The sequence below is a fragment of the Silene latifolia genome, chromosome 8 (assembly GCF_048544455.1).
Source record: "Silene latifolia isolate original U9 population chromosome 8, ASM4854445v1, whole genome shotgun sequence".
In the NCBI taxonomy this organism is placed as follows: domain Eukaryota; kingdom Viridiplantae; phylum Streptophyta; class Magnoliopsida; order Caryophyllales; family Caryophyllaceae; genus Silene; species Silene latifolia.
The window spans coordinates 95,669,378-95,683,444 of record NC_133533.1 but is presented as its reverse complement, the minus strand read 5'-3'; positions in this window follow the sequence as shown (position 1 = coordinate 95,683,444).

Genomic DNA, 14,067 nt, shown 5'->3' with positions numbered 1-14,067 from the left:
ATTTAATTACGTTGGTTAACGATTTATATATTTATTTTCTCAGCTAATTAATTAATTTCATTATAATTCGTTACGTTAAATTTTAATAATCATTAATAAATTATGTTCCTTTTACGAGTCCTTTATGAAAGTCGAGCTAAGTGGGCTCAAGACGGACTTGAGAAGAATCGTCTAGTTAGCTATTTTGAGTTTGTTCCGCTAAATTAACCAATTTCGTTAAATTCCGCTAATTTAGTAAAAATTACTAAATTTTTCAATTCGATCCGATTTCGTATTATTTCCGTTAACAAACTGAGTTTATTTTTATTTTCACTCAGTAAATATATTAATTATTGATTCCGTTTATTTCTCAAACTTTTACTTAAATCGGTTTAATTTAACTCGAGACGGTTTTAAAAACTAGCGAAATTTCTTAACGATGAAGAAAGGTACGTATAATAAATAGCTAGCTAGCTATTTTGCTCCCTCATTTTCTCACGCATCACCTTCTTCTCCTTCCTTTTTCTTCTTTTTCGTTCTGTTTAAAACTTTTTAAATTTTAAATTGATTATGCTACTCCGTTTGTCATCCGTTATCAATGATTTTCGTTCCATAGTGCTGCTCTCATCATTCCTGTCAATCCGTGGTAAGTAAAATTCATTTTCGTCATGTATTTTTACAAACCAAATTTATACTTTCAGCTTTATTTATTATAAGACGGTTGTAGATGCTGAGATAGACGGTCTTGTATAAGATTTGTTAGTCATGAAGGACTAGTTCGATAGGAAAAAGGTAACGATGACGGGTTACTCAGTATTACTTGTTAAATATGTGTATTTTGAAAGCTGGTTAGTCTGTTTTATAGTTGAGACGGTGTATAATTATATATAGGGATCATTATGGATGTTAATTAGTCAGTTGTATAGTTGAGACAGTGTATACCGATATGTGGAGATGATTGAGAAGGTGTATACTGACTTGTAGGGATCATTTGGGATGCTAGCTAGTAAGTGGTATATTTAAGACGGTGTATACTGGCGTGTAAGGATCGTTTTTGGATACTAGTTAGTCCGTTGTATAGTTAAGACGGTTTATATTTACATGTAGAGATTGTCGGATACTAGTTAGAGTATTGTATAGTTGAGACGGCGTATACTGGCAGGTAGGGATTGTTTTGGATGCGGTTTTGATAAAAGAAAATGGTATATTATTTTGTGGGACTCATTTGATTTAGTTTGTTGGGCTCATTTGTTTTTAGTAAATGGGCTAGCTAAATTTAGTAATTTGGGCTAGTCATGGTTATAAATCTCTTGGCGCAAGTTTGGTTTATTTGAAATAATTAATTTCCGTCTCATATTTTATATAAAGATAATTCGTTAATATCGTCCTTTCACATAATTATTTTAGGTGCCTCATATGTGGTTGAAGATGAAAAGTAATTTTGGGTTTTAGAAGCTTTCTCAAGTTATTACTTGTCTTTTTGCTAGCGTAAGGTAACTATTCCGAGTTACTCGACGAATTAATGTCACATTAGTAGTTAATGTTGTGCTTGTTGTTTGTTAAGTGTTTAGGTGATTGATAATGTGTTACTTTCATTTTTCACATGATAGAAATTGGAAATAGCATGAGAATGATATTGTGATAAATTTTGTGATTTGGGCCAAAGTAGGCCAAGACTCTGAGCTGGGCCAGATTGACCGAACGTGTTTGGTCAAACTAGGTTTAAACCGGTCAGCCTCGATTTGACCGATGACCCTTCGCGGGACTCGGGTCGAGGGTTTGTCTTTGAGGTGAGATTGGTGGTTATTGGAGGTTTTATGTTATGCCTTGATATTTGTAATTATAATTTCACATGTTGGTTGTTGGATGAATTGGTTACCTTATACTTGAGTCTTCTTGCCTTGTTGCCATGTTAGCTTGTTCTCATGAATTATGAGATTAACGGTTAGCTAGAATTTGGATTATTATTGATATTGTAGATATTGTTGGATTATCAGCTGAATATGCTTTTGCGTAGCATTTCATATGCTAGAATGTGTATGATCATTTGTGTGTGCAAGTTTGGACTCTTTGCCCCTCTTATGGTTAATTGGGTGTCCTACTTGTCTTGTGTCAAGTTGGCTAAAGTATTCACTTGGGACGAGGTCTTAAGTGAGTATTTTCAGTTATTGTCATAGATAGGTCATTATAGTCTTTGACGAGTATATGTTCACGGCTTAATAGCCTTTGTGTTCCTGGCTTGGTGGGTTTATATCCAAGATGGGGCATGACCTTTCTACCTATTTTGTGAGTAGATGGTCAGCTTAAGTACTAGCCAACCCTTTGGTGGACTCCTTAGGGTACTCATGTGGTCTTATCATGAGTCTTGGGTGCGGTGGTTTTATCCGCATTTCTCTAGGTCTGCGCAGTCTAGGATTAGGGTTGAGTCGTATCTTGGCCATGTTTTAAATGTAACCTCTGAGCCAAAATACTAGCTTCCCTACCTCGTGGTATAGACTCGAGTTACAGAGTGACTATTGACGGTGCTAAGAACTTATGCCTGTCTTTGATATATTGCCCTTTCTTGTTTGATGATTCTATGAATCATAGAAGGTGAGATGCAAGCCGGCTATGGTTGATAGAGTTTGGATTCCTGGATGTTATGTGATTCACATGATAGTGTAGTATGAGTCGGTCTAGTATTCGCATGCTAGGACTATGTGTTGTGATATTGTTGTTCACATGATAAGCACTATTGTCTAGCATCTATATGCTAAGGCTATGTGTGATTCGTATTCATATTCTTATGTTTACATGTTATATTAATTATGACATTTCGTGGCTGGGAGGACTCGGAGTTACTCCCCACTGACTGTGGCTTTCGTATTTGTATAAAATGCGATTGACAGGTAGGTGATGCATATATGGGGTACATGGACGAGCTAGCGAGCAAAGTAACCTTGGGACCTAGATTGGTTTTATTTTATTGTGACCCTTAAACACTTTTTATGTCACATACATTTTAGGGACATATGTCTCCCTTTCTCATATTTGGGTTGTATAACTTTATTTCGCGACTTTAGCGATGTTTCATTCATGAGATTTATTTTGGACCTTGCATGTTTGACACCTTCCCATTTGGATATTTTTATAACAGGTTCAGGTTTCGTTTTCGGTTTTTAAAAATTACAGGTTTTTACCCAACTGAACCTATTACAAACATATCCATGCAGCTTTATTCTAGAATTACGTGTTTACTTTTCCGCGTTTTTTTTAGGGTGTCACAAGGAGCCCTCATTTCAAAATCATGACCCAATTATACTTAAGCCAGTCACCGGTTATGGGATATCTAGTCGGGAATTGTGTCCCTAGTGTGAATCATGGTTATTTCAGAAATGTGTGAAATGAAGTTTTTGTTGATGCTAGCATATGTGTGATGATAATGAGAATTGTGAAAGTCTATGGTCGAATAGAAGTATTTGTGAAAGGAGTAGAAGTGGTGAAATCTTTATAGTACGTCACAGTGTGTAGAATGTGGCGATGGTAGTGTTTGCGCCAAATAGTTGGTATTAGTAATTGATATAAAAAGCTTGTGAGTCTTTTATGTGTTAGTAATAATGATAATTAGTAAGTTTTCAATTTTTTGTAATGGTTATCAAAATAGTATTGGAACACGTGTGATAGGTGAATGATTGAATGCTTCCGCAATATAGAATAATTAAGTTGAGAACATTAATTGGTAATTGTCGCGACAAGGTTAGAATATTAATAAGTTTGGATGAAAAAGAATGGTTGAATGTTATATGAATGTTCAGAGTGATATGATTAGAAGTCATTTTGTTGTAGTCACAATTGCATGATTAAAAGTGAAAGAAATGTGTTAAAAGTATGCATGAGAAAGCTGTAAGTTTAGTCATTTGGTTGCGTAATGGTTGTTATAGAATGAAAATAAAGAGTTGAATGAATTAATGTGTTTATTTGATTGATACGTTGTACTTATGTAGTAGTAGTACGATGTGAATGAGTATATTAATCTGTGACGATTTCCGAATTTTTTTATTGAATCGACACGAGTTACTGTTTTGCAGGAATCTTTAGTTAAGCTCTTAATTTATGGCCGTGTAGACCTCACTCGATCTAGTTTAGGAGTTTTGAGGTCGAAAAAGTTGTTATTGCCAGCAAAAACTCGATCGAGTGGACGCCACTCGATCGAGTAACATACTTACTCGATCGAGTAAGCTGCTACAGTACCGCTACAGTTGGAAATCTATATCTCATATTACAACATATTCATATATGTTACTTTTAATTTAGTCATAAAATTAAATACAAATCTTATGCATGCAAACATAAATAAGAAGAGATAAGAAAATCGATTTCTCACCATCTAAATTTTGGTCATTTATGGGCACCAACAAGATCTCCTACTTGTTAGTTCTAGAGTTATAATGAATATAAGGATGATCCTCCAAAAATCCCATAGTAGAGATTCTCCTCTTGATTGCACCCAAGATTATCCCTTATCCCCACTAAATAATATTAGCTAGATATTAGTTTAGTAGTTTACCTTAAAATTGATTACTAACACTCATATATTACATTAATAATTTAGTAATCTTTCATGAACAATTTGAATCAAAAATCTCATGTTTTGATGAAGAAAAAGATGAACATGTGAGAGAAGATGATATTTTTGCATGTGTATGAATACAAGTAAAAATAAGAGAATAAAAATCTCTCTCTCTATGTTACAAAACCGGTAGAGGAGTATATTAAGACCATTGCATGGACTTTTCTTTTACTTTTGTTCTTATTAAGAAAACTAGGTGTAAGACTACCCTACATTATAAGTAATCATAGTGTTTTATTTATCCATTAAACAAAACACCCACTCACCCATACTATCTCCAATATTTCGGTCCATGTACCATAAAATGGACTACCATTTTATTTTGTCAATTTGTCATTTGTCACACAATATGTCACATGTAGTATGCTACATGTTATCAATTAATTTTAATGCACATTTATCACATAAATATCATTTTATAAATTAATTAAATCACATTTAACAAATTGACTAGTGATACTTGATCACATAAATAAAATGGGTCATTTAATTATAATTCACAACATCTTGTAATTATAATTAACCATTCATCATCATCTCTATTGTTTCACAAACAATAAATAATTTTAGTAATAAAATATTTCAATAACTAAAATAAATCTTATTTAATCCCATTACAATAAGATATCAATATTCTCTCTCACAAATGTATTGTTCAATTTTAAGGAATTGATCAACTTGTATCGTCATACAATTAATCAACTTTACAGAAAAGGGCATCATCCTTTAGGTGTGACCTTAAGGGATCAACTGACCACCATCGTCCCACGACAGTAACGTCAAACTCTAGCAAGCAAATCGTTACCGATTAATGTTGATCAGTTGACTATAAAATGAATCATCCCTTACGTATTCTTAAAATGAGATTTAAACATGTGATCAATATGATCGACAATTGTGATCGCATTATTGTCGGAGGAAACATATTCCAGCAATCTCCCACTTGTCCTCGACAAGTGTGCATCACCAATTCTCTTGTCCTATTACTATCTCCCACTCAATGCAAGGTGTCTTTCGGGTCGTACTTGCAAGTGATCATATCGAGAGGGGTTTCCTCGATCTGGAGAATAACTGATTGACCGGAATTTATCTACCATAGATACCTTCCGAGCGTGGCCACACATTTCCAGTTCATTACTCCTCGAGTGGCCCTGAGATATTGTTTTAACCCTGACAAAGGGGTGGACAATTCCTATCGCACTTATTCCCTTTGACTAGCCACAGCCATCATAACCCAAAATATGCCCATTTGACCCCATTTACGAAGGTCGTAGTAACACAAATCAAAGTTAATCTGAAACTGTGCCACCTTATGCGAACAGTCTTTAGTCAAAAGAATCGACTCATTAGAATACTATCGTAGCTCTCGCCACGACCAGGGTATATAAATTTGCCAGAACTCTATAAGCGGTCACTGCCCGACAAAGTGTTTCTAACAGTCTGCCTATGTGATCGACTAGTTTTTTCACAAGACTGTATGGCACTGAACTTGCCATCAATCGCATCACACTCTAGTCACTTTGAGACGTCACCTCATACAAGTGACTATGGGCGAATACTATGTTAATCCGGGTTCACTTTAAAGTAAAACTTGAACGACAAATGCGATTATCACAAATGAATAGTCAATGCCTGATTACTACTTCATATTCTATAATCCAGTTTGATCTTGAATGTAGTTGTTCATCTCAATTTAATTGAAATGACATGACTGGTCATGTTAAGCCTTATGGCAAGGCTTTGGTTAGTAGGTTTTATCAACTTCTTGTACCTTACTCAACCTTACTACATACTCGTTTTCCTTTGTAATGTATACTTTTGCATTAAAAAACTTTCTAAGTACGTGTCAAGATCCAATCAAGACATAGGCCCTCTAGCCTTAGATTAGCTCTCACTGTTTTCACAGTGTGCGGGACTCATCCTTCTTACACATCACATGATTGCAAGTGTACTCAATTTCCGTTGTAAATATTTCTCATTGTTCTTTATTGTCTAGAACGATTCTAACAAATCCATTTCTTAAATATCATAGCCACAATGGTTCCTTAACTAACTTTAGGTGTTTTGAATACGGTTTTGTCGGAAACCATGCGCAATATCAATTGTCAATTGTCATTTGTGTAACACCCTTTACACAAAATTGCATCAAAAACACTTAAATTTCCATCCTTAATGCTTCTGCAAGCACTTAAGGGTAATCTTTATGGCTTAGTTGGTAACTATTACTTAAATTCGATTTTAAGACAATTCATCATACTCAAAGTATATGAAGTTTTATACATCATTTTCTATTTAATTGATTCGGCAGCGGAAGCAAAAGGAATCAATCAAATATGTTCAACTTGATTGAACTAGTCATGAATCTTATCAACATAAGACCTTTTATTTGACGCTAATATCATGTGGATTTATCTCCATAAATATGGATATTAAAGATGTATTATATATATCTCCAAGTCTTAATTCATTCCCAATGATCAATATGTCATCCACATATTAGACTAATTAAAATTACCGTAACTCCCACTAAACTCCATGTATAAACACAACTTCTTGACTTATCGAGAAAAGTTTTATAACATGATCAAAACATTGATTCCAACTCATTGATGTCCTACTTAAGACAATCTCTTAAGTTGCACATTATCTTAGGATTGTAAGAATCTATAAAACTCATGACATGTATTGAATACATTCCTTCTAACTGAAGAAGTGGGTTTTAGATTCACTCGTTATATGTATATCATCATAATGAAATACAATCCCTAAGAAGATCTGAATAGTGCAAAACACTTTGCCACAAATCAAGCTTTGATATCTAACAATTGACTTGGAATTTATTCCGGATTTTCATGGCTCTAAGCCTTGTATTGAGTTGTGACTTAAACACTCTCATGTAAGTCATATGTTCATTACTTTCCAGAAGTAATTAACTTGAATCAAACAATTTCTTTGTAAGTTGTAAGCTCTTTACTTTCTTAAAAGTAACACTAATTCATCATCCTCAACAAGTGATGAGTTCAACCTCCTAGGTTTTTGAAGAAACAACGTTTTACACAAAACGTCTCATGTAGCCAAGAAAGACCAGTTTCTTGCGACATACAATTTTTGACACAATTCTTTTGTGGCTTTTGAATATTTTCTCCCACTCTGTCTTCTAGCAATAAACTTGTATTCTAGAAAAGATAGCTTCACGAGCCACAAACTCATTGTACTCGTGATTATAGGAAGGAAAAATGAGCATTTGTTTCTTGTGAAAACTTACAAACATGGTACCCTACCAGTTCATATCTCATATGAATCGTTTTAGATTTAGTGGAAAAATAATTTAGACAAAAATGATAAATTCCCCAAAAGGTTCAAGTAACTCAAGGTAACTTGATTGAAGTCCAAACCATATCGAATATCGTTTGATTTATTTATCCAATCACATATTATCTCATAATGCGTGCTAAGAGAGATTATCTTGTGATACTATATCACATTTCCTTTGGCTTATATCAAAGTCTTCACTTTGATAATCACATCACGACTAAATCGTGATTCCTGGAATTCTTTGAACTTCTTCAAAGATTTCTCTATTTACCTTATTAAGAAAACACATTAGCGTCAACTTAAAACGTTGGTAAAAGAAAACGATCAACCTATTCTAGATCAATGATTTACAACCTCGATTTCCTTTTCAACCAAAAGGCACTAGACATGTTGCTTTGAATACAAGATACACATATACCATAAGATCTAATGGTTTCAAGAGTACTCGATAACTCTTTGCGTTCATGATACGTGCATAATATATAGTCTTTTTAGCCTATTTCAGCACGTATTTCCATGCATTTTTATACTGTTTTTATAGTATTTTTCCCCGAATTGGCTACTTTGGTTCGTTTTGTCCATTTTGTAGAAATGAACGCAAAAGTAGTGGAATCATACTCTTTTTCGTCCTTTTTGCATGCATTTAGAGGAGACGGGATTTTCTAGGGTGAGATACTGCATTGGGAAGCGTCAAGGCACGGTTTACGAGGCAGTCGGGCGCGGACTTAAGCTGATTTGAAGACAAAGGACTCGATCGAGCAGTTTTACCACTCGATCGAGTGGTTTTTGCGTCCATGGTTGGTCGATCGAGTAGTTTTCTACTCGATCCTTAAGTTACTGAAACATGAGTTACTCGATCGAGTAACTTTCTACTCGATCGAGTAGATTATGCCGAGGTTTTGCTCGATCGAGTGGTTTTATTCCACTCGTTCGAGTGGTTACTGTTGTCATGGGCTTTAATTAGCCCGTGAGTTGATTTATTTCGCTAAACTTACTTATTTTCCTATTTAAGCACGCATTAGTTAGGTCATTAGCATGAGATTTTATTCACTACTTAGCGTTTATCAAACTTTATTGCGTAAAACATTCTTGTTCACTGTAACCTTGCTCTTTGGATTTACTTTGCTCGGATTTTGTGTTCTTTACGCCGGAATTCGCTCGATTGTAATTCCATTCCCTTCTCTTAATAATATTCAATCGTTGTTGCTTTAATCATTTATTTTACTTCATTTATTCTCTGCCCTAATTTACTCTTTATGCGATTTAATTATAGTTTCAATATGTTGAATGCTGGAAATTTGTCTGTTGTTAGTATTGATAGTTTAATTAGAGATATGAGTAGCTAAACCCCTTTCATGTTGGGATTAGGGGATCTGCGGTAGGAATGTGACGATGTAGTAAATGAAATAGATGAATTAACTGTGATATTCTGTCACCATAGCAATTTAATTGTATTTATCGACTTAGTTGAGTGCACACTTCTGAGTTATTTCTTTAATCTGTCTAAAATTAATTCTAGATCGAAAAATTGGACTAAATAGGCCTGCTATGAACAGTAGACTACCCTGACGAGAATGAAAGTTAAGTTAGTGGTATTTTAGGGTAGAAAGTGGACCGAAAGGACCTTTCCACATCCGTCTTACATTAATTCGTCTGAGTCACAGCTGAGTCACTGGACTACCGTAGTGAACCGAAATCCTGACATGTCCCTCTCTATCTGATAGTTTAATCCTTATTTCTCTGCCTTTACTACTCTTGTCTCTATTTCTCTTCCTTTAAACTTCGTAGTTTAGAAAATAATTCAAACAAACCACCCCATTTGTGACCAAATAGACGGAGTTCTACAGATATCTTGCCTTGAGGAGATCGACCTGACTTCCCTAGCTATATAGTTAGTTTAGTTAGTTTATTTTTGACAGGTACACGACAGACGTGTCAAATTTTGGCGCCGTTGCCCGGGAAGGCAATTGCCCTATCTATTTTTTGTTTCGTTTATTTTTATCCGTCTCAGGGAATTTTTATTCCTTGAGGCAGTTCTTATTTATTTCCTTTCAGTGTTGTTTATGCCTAGGTCAGACAGGTTTGAGTTAGTTTCAGCTGATTCAGAACCAGAGAGATTGTTCAGGCATAGACTCCGTCTGGAGAGGAAATCACGAAAGGAAGACATGAGTACTTTCGAGCCAGAGCTACATCACTCTCTTTTCGAAGAAGACAATCCAATTTCTACAGTAAAGATGCCAAAGCTTTCCAGTCATTCGGTGCCTAAAGCATCCTCTATTCCGAAAGGTTTCAATCTCCAGACTGAGGATGGGAATACATTCGATATCCGTCCTTCTTATATCAATCTGGTGGAGAGAAATATCTATAGAGGTGTGGCTGGTGAAGACCCGAGGAAGCACATGGAGGTCTTTACAGACTACTGTTCTACTATTCCCGCCACTAAGAGGGTAACTCAAGATAAGATTAACGAGGTTTTATTTCCTTTCTCTTTAGCCGATTCAGCCAGGGAGTGGCTGACTGACTTGGACCGCACAGCTGCAGGAGTTACAGATTGGGAGTCTCTTGCTCTTGCATTTTACAAGAGATATTTCCCTCCACAGCGCACCAATCTGCTGAGGGCCAAGATTACCAGTTTCAGACAGGCTCCCAATGAAAGTTTATATGAGGCGTGGTCCAGATTCAAGAAATTGGTGAGGTCTATTCCTCACCATGGTTTTGACCCATGGTTTATAGCTAATCAGTTCTAAAATGGGCTGTATGACGACCACAGAGCCATACTTGATGCGGCATCTAGTGGGAGATTCCAGGAGAATACTGATGATGATAAGGGATGGTCCCTTATTGAAGAGATGGCGAATCATAGTGCTGAGTATGGAAACCCGAGGGATGGGATTAGAACAGTTCATGCAGCGATAAGCAGGTTGTGGCTCAGCTGGAAGCCATGAATGCTAGATTTGAAAAGTTGGAATTACAAGCTGCTGGGGAGCCTCAGACGGTCCATGTTCTTACTAGAGGAGAGACCGTCACATGTGAGAGATGTGGGAGTAATGATGGCCACACTGCTGTTGGCTGTCTTGTGAAGAAGGAACAAGTCCTTGCCTTTCAACAATATAGGCAAGGAGGAGGTTCCTATTAAACCAATCAAGGGGCAGTCCATCCCAATTTGAGGTGCACTAGTCAAAATGTGCCCAATCCTACCCCTCTTCCGCACCAGCAGCAACTGTATGTTCCTCCACACAAGAATCAACAAGGCTTTCAGAAGCCTCCTTCCTTCACTCCTCCTAATCACGGTGCATCATCTTCCGGTGGGGTGAGTGAAATTGGTGAGCTTAAGTCTATGTTTCAGTCCTTTACAAAGCAGTGGCAGCTGAGTGATCAATAGAAAGATACGTCCATCAAGGCACTTGAAACTCAAGTTGCCCAATTAGCCACAAATCAGTCCACAAGAAAGCAGGGTCAATTACCGACTCAAAATGAGAAGAATCCACATGAGACGGTAAACTTGATAAATTTGAGAAGCGGTCGTTCATATGAGGGACCGGAAATGCAAAAATCAGACCCGAGGAAGGCTATAACTGATGATGAACAGTGTTTTGGCGAAGAAAATGAGCTGACGGCAAAGAAAGTGCTCGATCGACTGGTTTCTGGTGGTCGATCGAGCATATTTGGCGATGAAAGTGGTCGATCGAGTGGATTTTCTACTCGATCGAGTGAACAGGAAAATGGAACTATTCGATCGAGTGAAAATTCTACTCGATCGAGTGATATTGTTGAAGATTCTACTCGATCGAATGGGATATTTGGTCGATCGAGTAGTTTTGATGACGGGAAGCTTAGTCGAGAGCCTGCTAGTGCTCGATTAAGCGATAAATCACCGGAAAGACCTCGTTCGAGAGGTAAGAAGCGTCCAAAGGATACAGAGCTTGCTCCAGGTGACACATTGGAAGAGAGAAACAAGGGACTCGAGATACCCATCACGGTTCCCTTCCTGAGGCGGCTGCAAAATACTAAAGCTACTCAACAATTCGGCAAATTTGTCGAACTTCTGAAAAGGTTAGAAGTCAATGTGCCATTCACCGAGTTTCTGACAAAGGTACCCTCTTACCTTAAATTTATGAAAGAAATTTTATCGCGTAAGAGGAATATTAGTGATAGTTAGACCGTAGCCTTGACTGAGATAGGGACAACCCTATTTCAAAATAAGTTACCTCCTAAACAGTCAGACCTGGGTAGTTTTTCAATTCCGTGTCATATCGGTACGCATTTGGTTGATAACGCGCAATGCGATTTAGGCGCTAGCGTGAGTGTCTTACCGTTGTCTCTGGCTAAGAGACTTGGTTTGACAAAGTTGAGTTGCACCAACATGACTGTCCAGATGGCCGACCGTAGTGTATCACGGCCACTAGGTATAGTAGAAGACGTACTTGTTCATATCGGGAGGTTCTTTATTCCCGTTGATTTCGTTGTCTTAGACATCCCCGAAGATGCACACACCCCTATTATTTTAGGGAGACAATTTTTGTCTATTGCCCGTGCAGTAATAGATGTCGGGGGTAAGACTTTGACTTTTCAGGTAGGGGACGAGGAGCTGATTTTTGATCAGTCTAAGTTCCGGAGGGCTCCCATGCAAGCTCACCCTTGCAATGCCCTCTCTTCTATTGATACTCCAGATGAAAATTTGGAGTACTGTGCTGCTATTGTTACCCCTCCGCCTCAAGCTGAGAGCAAACAGGAGGAAAGTTCGTCTGTTTTCCTTGCTGCAGGTACAGATGAAAGCAATGAAGGAGTTGTCAAAGGACAGTGTGCAATTATTGTCAATCAAATTGGAGATGATGACGCTACAGCTGGTGATAAAGGAGCAAGGACGAGGAAAGTTCAAGTTTATGTGGATGTGAACTATCCCCCTCCTACTGTTTTTAAATGTTTCAAAATCAAGCTCATGGAAGTTGAAGAGGACAGTCAATGTTGCTGAGATGACGTCCTCCAGTCAGGAGCCCACCAAGGGGCTACTGAATTGCATTGGGAATTGAGCGGGGAAATGCCCCGTGTAACACCTTGTAATAAATAATTTTTGAATTTTCCGTTGAATTTGTTTTATTTCTTTTAATTAGGACAATTAGTTTATAAACAACTTTTAGCGTAGATTTAAGACTATAGACTGTTCTTCTGCGTATTTGGTATTTTGGGATATTTTTGCGCGTGTTTTTATGCAGGTTTGGGGAATTTTTACGCATTTCAAAGGAAGAATGACGAAATTAAAGAGTTTACGCGAGAAAAGAGCTCGATCGAGTACTTTTTGTACTCGATCGAGTGAAAATATGGTCGATCGAGTGCTTCTTCCAATCGATCGAGTAAAGCAATAAAGGGGAGTTCTCGATCGAGTAGAATTATACTCGATCGAGTAGATGGAGCATCAAAGTGCTCGATCGAGTAGTTTAAAACCACTCGATCGAGTAAATGCAAAAGGACGCAGGGTGCTTTTCTTCCTTAAACTCTTTTGTTCTTATTTCTAATTCATTTTCCCACTATTTCGTCTAACACCTCCCTAAGTGCGATCAAAATCACCCCAAATCCCCATTTTCTTGCTCTAAATACCAAATCCGTCTCCTACAAATTGTTGCTTGCTACTTAATCCTTCAAAGCCCCTTAATTTCCCTTTGTTTCGTGCTCCTTTACACGGTTTTAAAGCGGGTTAGGGTTTGCGGTTTTTAGATCGAAAAATCGCCTTTTCTTGCTTGTTCTTTGAAGATTATTTGCAATTTGTAGGTTGTTCTCGTCAAGTAAGTGATTCCTTTATCCTCTATGCATTTTAATTTCGATTATTTTGAATTTTATGAGGAAAAATTGGAATTAGGGTTCGAAATTTTGGTTTAGTCGAATTTTTCGACTTTAATTGCCTTTGTTTGCCCTTACTAGTCTTGCTTGATGACCAATCCCCTTTACTCGCTGTTGTTGCATGATTAATTCGAATATTGCGCGAGATTTCGCGATTTGGGCTGTTTCAGTGGAATTTTTCGAATGTCAGACGGGTTTATATGCTTTCATGACTTAATTAACCTCAGTTGTTGTTAATTACTGTTGTCAATACCTGCTATCCCGTTCCCTATCGCTGTTTACACTCTATGATTCAAAATTTTTGAGGATTGTAGGGAATTATGTGCTGT